The 7,611-nt window shown below is 32.7% G+C and overlaps 1 non-coding gene across 1 annotated transcript; it reads left to right on the forward strand.

The window, feature by feature from the left end:
- Nucleotides 1–6,633: 6,633 nt before the first annotated feature.
- LOC116467668 (U6 spliceosomal RNA) lies at nucleotides 6,634–6,743 on the forward strand. The gene has a single exon (XR_004247876.1). It is a non-coding gene; the product is annotated as a U6 spliceosomal RNA (small nuclear RNA).
- Nucleotides 6,744–7,611: the final 868 nt, after the last annotated feature.

Consider the following 7,611-nt stretch of genomic DNA (forward strand, 5'->3'; position numbering starts at 1 on the left):
AGAGAACACAGAAATCCAGTATGGTGAGATTTTCAAATTAGTCTCTTGGACTCGTTCGTTGGGCAAATTCCTTTTTTTTTCCTTATTCACACATCAAATAGGGAAATTGCTCTTTTAACTCACTTTAAGAGGAACGTGGTACTCTAGGAACACGAAATATTTGTTCTAAGTAGAAGACAGGGATTGGCATTTTGGAGTTCCACAAACACCAGGAGTTGTTCAGAAAGATCCTGAACTGCAGAGTGAGGCTAACCTACTAAAATTCACAGAGGTAAAACTTAAAAAATGAAGAAATAAACAAAGGGTACTTCTATATTTTTTCCAGAAAGAAAACTTCAAACACAGATAGTTTAACCAGTTATATTTACCAACACTTTAAGAAAGAATTAACACCTGTCTTAAACTCTCTAGGGAAGACAAATTTAAAAATAAAGCATCTTTTAATTTTCTTTATGAAGTAAGCATAATAATAACTAAAACAACAAAAACATTATAAGAAAAGAAAAATTATATCAGTATTTTACTTGAAATCAGATGCACAAATGTCTATAGAAATTTTAGCAGATTAAATAAAGTAGAACATAAAAAGATTATACATCATGATTAAGGTGAGTTTATACCAAGAATTCATTTTTAATTTAATATTTAAAAAAATCAATAAATTTTAGTATACCTACAAAATAAAGGGAAATCTATCAATAGATGCAAAGACATTTGAATAAAATCATGATAAAAAATTGTTTACTCATGATTAAATATCTCAGAAAACTGAAAATAAAATTGAACTTTTTAAATCTGATGAAGTATAACCAATAGCTAATAAAGCAAAAATAACATCAGTGATTAAAAACTGCAAATCTTTCCTCTGAGATCAATTACATAAACATGTCCACTACCACCAATTCTAGTCAACAATGCAGTTAGGATAGCAAATAAAAGACACATATAAATATTGAAATGGAATAAATTAAACTATCCACATTCAGTTAAAATCTCCAAAGGAAAATGAAGACAATCTATAAAAATTTAAAATAATTGTATTAGTTGTTTGATGAAAAGTTAATATATAAAAAATTAATTGTATTTTCATATTTTAGAAAACTCAGATAAGCCATTGATCGTATCATTAGAAGCTTAAAAATTTACATTCATCTAACATTGTCTTTATATGGAAAACTATAAAACATAATTGAGTGAATTCAAAATTATAAATAACAAGATGAAAATGTTACACTTATAGATTGAAAACACTATATTGTCAAGGCTTCATGAAATTATGTATTGAACAAAACCTAATGAAAACAGTGGCAGTTTTTTTCAAAATTGTTTTAAATTTATATAAAAGTCAAAATGGCCAAGTTAGCCAAAATACTTTTGAAGACAAATAAAGCTTAATATTTACACTGCCAAATTTCAAGGCCTTTGGTTAAGATGCAGTAATTCAAGCACTGTCTTATTAGTGAAAGAATACATAGATACAGGTATGTAACAAAATGGGAAAAACAACCTAATATATATGTGATCACCAATTGTGTAACAAAGTAACTATAGCAATGACACCTCCATGGCTTGGAGTAGAAGTGTTATTTTCAATAAATCTGTGATTTTTAAATTGAATTCTAGACATCAAATTAAAGGGACTCATGGACTTGAGTGGGAAAAAATTACAACTTAACCTCTGCTAATCTCTAAGCAAAGTTTATTATTCCTTTCATATATGAATATAGGCAGAAAATAGCATTAGTATTAGCAGTACCTGGAAATTGTCACCGATAAAAATAATAGATTTTTCAGTTCTTGAAGAAATCTTGAATTGCCATTTCAACATATGGTATTTGAAAAATTAAATTAGCTATCAGACTTACTGCTGGATATTGTTACTATTTAAATTATTTTTCTTTTCTTTGTTTTTTTTTTTTTTTTTCTTTTTTCGAGACAAAGTCTCAATCTGTCACCCAGGCTGGAGTGCAGTGGTGTGACTGATCTAGGCTCACTGCATCCTCCACCTCCCAGGCTCAAGAGATTCTCCTGCCTCAGCCTCCTGAGTAGCTGGGATTACAGGCGTGGCACCACCATGCCCAGCTAATTTCTGTATTTTTAGTAGAGACGGGGTTTCACCATGTTGGCCAGGCTGGTCTTGAACTGATCTCAGGTGATCCACCCGCCTCGGCCTCCCAAAGTGCTGGGATTACAGGCGTGAGCCACCAGGCCTGGCCAATTATTTTTCATATTTAAAAATCTTATTCTAGCCGGGCGCGGTGGCTCACGCTTGTAATCCCAGCACTTTGGGAGGCCGAGGCGGGCGGATCACGAGATCAGGAGATCGAGACCACGGTGAAACCCCGTCTCTACTAAAAATACAAAAAAAATTAGCCGGGCGTAGTGGCGGGCGCCTGTAGTCCCAGCTACTCAGAGAGGCTGAGGCAGGAGAATGGCGTGAACCCGGGAGGTGGAGCTTGCAGTGAGCCGAGATTGAGCCACTGCACTCCAGCCTGGGTGAAAAAGCGAGACTCCGTCTCAAAAAAAAAAAAAAAAAATCGTATTCTGCTAAGATGTAAGCTTAGCTTTCTTTTTATTTCCAATGGATTTAATGTTACGAATATATATGAGGATATAGAATCAATTGAGTATACTTATGGTAAACAAACAAAAGACCAAAAACAACAACAACCTCAAATATTATTTCCCTAATTAACATGGTACACAGAAAATTGTTTTCAGATGGACTTACATCTTTTTTTTTTTGAGACAGAATTTCACTCTTGTTGCCGACTGGAGTGCCATGGCACAATCTCGGCTCACTGCAACCTCTGCTTCCCAGGTTCAAGCGATTCTCCTGCCTCAGTCTCCTAAGTAGCTGGGATTACAGTCATGCGTCACCAAGCCCGGCTAAGTTTGTTTTTTAGTAGAGACGGGGTTTCTCCATGTTGGTCAGGCTGGTCTCCAACTCCCAACCTCAGGTTATCTGCCCACCTTGGCCTCCCAAAGTGCTGGGATTACAGGTGTGAGCCACTGCGCCAGGCCTTGGACTTACATCTAAATATGAAATTAGATCAATAAAGCTTTTAGAAGATAACATAGGGGGATATTATAAGGAACTTGCCAGTGGCACTCTTTTTTCTTGAACAGAAAAAAAAAAAAAGCACTATACAAAAAAAAATGACTAGTAAATTGGACCATTTTAAAGTGAGTAGGTCTAGTCATCAAAGGGCACAGTAAGACTGTGAAGAGTCAAGCCACAAGATTAAAGAAACATAGACAATGTAATATTTGATATTTAACTTTTCTAAGAAAGTATTTAAAACCTTTTTCAAAATAATAAGTAAAAGAAGACAAAGAACTCAACAAAAAACGGGCAAAGGGCTTGAACAGGTGTTCATATAAGTGTCTTCCCAATGGGTCCTAAGCTTACCAAAAGATGTTTAAAGTTATCAGTCATCAAACACAATGAGACATATGCCAGCGGCATATCTACTATTACTTTTTTTCTTTTTAAAGTACTATAATAAGCATCGAAAACATATGGAGCAACTTGAACTCTTCAAGTCCTATTGGTGGAAGGGGAAGTTCCAAAAAAAATTAGAAAAATGTTTTGCAGTATCTTCTAAATTTGAGCTATGCATTTTCTATGACCCAGACGTTTTAGTCTTAAACGGAAATGCTTACATGTGTTCATCAAAGGACATTGACCAGAGTGTTGATGCTTAATTCATTATATATCTAAACTAGAAAAAAATAGTCCATCATAGCTGAATGTATAAATAATTCCTGTTATATTCATATAATGAAAATCAGCTTGATAATGGAAACAAACCATTATTTGAATCACTTAACAATTAAAGTTTTATTGACAAATTGGCAAAATAAGCTAGACACACAAAAAACTTTATGATTTATGTTATATAAAATTCAAAAGTATGCAAATTTTACTTATTATGTTAGAAAACTGAATTATGGTTAACTCTGGAATGGAGTTGGCATGAAAGAAGTTTCGTAGATGTTCCATATCATTCTGTGTCTTGACCAGTGTGGTCACTACATGGGTGTATACATGTGTTTTAAAATATGCATTAAGTTTTACAGTAAGGTTTGCAAACGGAAACTTTTGTGCTTGTGGCACAATAAATTATTCAACTTACCCCAAATTATTGACTGATTGTTGTGTTCTTAGCACTGTTAGCTACTTTAGAAAGGCACAGTGCCTTCTGATTGTCTGGGAAGACTTCAGTCCCAATCTGTTATCTGAGTTCAGAAGGGACAGATCAGGCTACAATTTTTAGACTACATGTGCCAATTCCAGACTCAATAAAAAAGTGTCTCTTTCAATATTTTTATTAACTGTGTAGAAGATATCTAGAAAGACCTTGAATCCAGTCACTGACACATCTGATATGTAACAAAAGAAACAGAAATCCCAATACAGAAAAATAGTGAGTCAAGGATTATTCAGGCACAGACAAATAATCATTGAAAGTATTTTTCATGCTAGGGTTTCCATTAGATCTTAGAAACTCCTATTATCAGTTAGGTTCCCAAACCTCTGAAATAATAACATATATTTTCTTCAACCAACTCTTCTGTGTAATGTGTGAGCAGAGGATCCTAATAGCCTATTTCATTTTGGGAAAGAAGGGCTAAGGAAGAAGGATCTGCCTAGATTATGGCAAATGCCAATACTAAACCTGCCACTGGTCATTAAACAAATACGTACATGAAAGGAGAAGAAAAAAGGGATATGAAAATTTAGCAACATAAACAAAGAAGAATATAGAACTCAAGGTATGAAGTACAACGCACTTTTGAAACAAAGATCAAAGGAATGTGGTATATAAATTTCAGCAAGCATCTATGTATACTTTAAAATTTTGTGTACATTTGGATTCTAAAAGTATGTGGGTAGTATAAAAAGAGTTTGTTGAGATCCATAAAAATTTTAAAGAAATACAAATATTAGAATTTTATTAGAAATATTAAGGTTCAGAATCAATTATGTAAAGTATCAGACGATAAATGTGGGACAACACATTTAAATTTGCTCTGATAATAGTATAATGATAAAGAACAAAACTGATGAAAAATAATATGTAAAGTCACACATCTTCAAGTAGACATTATGAGAAATGGCCTACATCATGTGAATCAGAAGTAGTAACAGAAGCAATAACCATATTTAAAATATGACAAAACTATCTTGAAACAGTCTGTGACTTTCAAAGGTTTGGTATGGATCAGGCAATATAAGGAAGAGGTATAGTGTGGTAAACATTTTGAATTTCAAGGAGAAGTAAAGAAAAAAAGGCAGAAAAATAAAAATTCCTTCCACATAGAACGAAAAACCATGGAGGCCTCCGAATTTTTATTGATAATATTGAACTTTGGAAGATAAAATGGTAAATCACTATGATTCTTGAAGGATTGGGTTGGTAACCAAGCATTTCTATGAAAGAAAACTAACCAATATGGGAAGAAACCAAACAAACAAAATAATAAGTATGTGTCTATAGGAGTGGCTGCAGGCATATGCCCCAATGCAAAAGGCAGTTTTACATCGTAAAGACATTTACATTTAATGCAATGTAAAAGTTTTACATTTACATTACAATGTAAGAGCTGGATCACAATAAGAACTTTAGAATATGATAGTCATAGAATACATTTTTTCAACGAATTATGAAATCAGTTCATGTAAAATCACATGTAGACAATTATAAAAATAGTTATGAAATAATTCAAATATAAATATAACTAAAACAAAAGCTACAAAATAGTAATAGTAATAGCAATACTAGCATAATGTTCCTTAATTGTGATATGTTGACATAATGTAGACAATTCTTAGAAAATCAGTACGCAGAAATAATAAAATTGAATTTTGTTAATCTACCTTGGTATGTGTCAGTATATACTTTATTTCCTTAACTGGGTTATTTAAGAAATATGGACATTTTTAAACTTGATTTTAAGTTAATATATTTTTAAAATAGTATGAAACTCTACACGTTTGCAACAAATACAGTAATATAAAAACATAACGTATGCTTGTGAGAAACTTAGAGAAAAACAATTGGCAGCAAAAGGAACAATAGCAAATGAAAAGCGTAAAACAACAGAACTAAGACCAAGTAGATTATTCTGATAATACTACACTGAGAAAACCATTACATCAGGTCAAAAATTAATATCTATGTGTAAGCTATTTACAGAAAATAAATGTAGAACAAATCTGCTTTGAAAGTTTAAGGTAATAATATGGAGAAAAAAATGTGTCCAATAATTGCAAAGCAAAAGTACGCTTAGATAATAAATGCTAGATAATGTTAAAGTTAGAACAAAAATATTAACTTAGTCAAAGAAGATCTTGTTTTTTTTTAGAGTGTGAACCATAGTGATTATGATGAAAACACAATGTGGATTAAATAGAACTCTAGCAGATAAAAAAAAAATTAAAAGTTTAAAGAGAAAGCCTCAGAAAGGCATTAATAATGAGTCCAGTTTAGCACACATCTCATAAATTGATAGGTCCAGCTCTCAAATATGAACATAACATTGAGTTTCTGATAACAATCAAAGTATACTGAGCTATACTTTTTGTTTCCACAGCATTAATAGAAAATTTGTTTCAAAAAGATCAAGGTGCTTGCCTCTGTAGCATATATCCTAAAATTGGAAGGATGCAGAGAAGATTAGCTTGGCCCTGGCCCAAAAAGCTAAAAATAAAAATTTAAAAAAGAAGATCAACTAATACAAACCAGTGGTAACCTCACAAAATTACGGAATTATATAGTCAAAATTTTTGATTGGGATACATACCACTATACATTAATAACAAAGATGAAAAATGATGACCATGATATCTAGGAAATGATATGGAGGGATTCTCAGGATATACGGTTAAATAGAAAAAAGAAATGTGTAAAATAGTATCTACAGCATGCTACCTTTTGTATATATACTTGTGAAAGTCCTACATGGAATCTTCTTTCAATACAAGGCTATTTGTCCACCTTGAAAATTTTTCATTTAGTGTAGCCACTTTCATCAATCATCTTACCTAGATCTAAGTAATTCGCTGTACCTTCTATATCAGCACTGTTGCTTCACCTTGCACTTATATGTCATGAAGATGGCTCCTTCCTAAAACTTCATGAACTAACCTCTGCTAGCTTCAAACTTTTCTTCTGCAGCTCACCTCTTTCAGCCTTCATAGAATTGCAGAGAGATAAGGCGTTTCTCTGGATGAGGCTTTGGCTTAAGGAAATATTGTGGCTGGTTTGATCTATCCAGACAACTCAAACTTTTCTCTATATCAGCAATAAGGCCATTTTATTTTCCTACAGTTCTTGTGTTCACTGGAGTAGCACTTTTAATTTCCCTAAGAACTTTTCATTTGCATTCATAATTTAGCTAACTGTATAACCAATTGTTTAAAGACACAAACCAACATTTTCTGATCCACAACGGTTCAATGGTTTTTGAAAAATAGAGCTTCAGAGGTACGAATTTCTAGAGGCAAGTGGAAAATACTGATAGCTCCTGATTCAATGCTTTATTTGCATTCAATACCTGAAAAGGAAGATGTTACTTATTTGGAAAGTTAGATCCAACTTATGT

Source organism: Hylobates moloch, unplaced genomic scaffold (assembly GCF_009828535.3).
Source record: "Hylobates moloch isolate HMO894 unplaced genomic scaffold, HMol_V3 SCAFFOLD_4, whole genome shotgun sequence".
NCBI classification, from domain to species: domain Eukaryota; kingdom Metazoa; phylum Chordata; class Mammalia; order Primates; family Hylobatidae; genus Hylobates; species Hylobates moloch.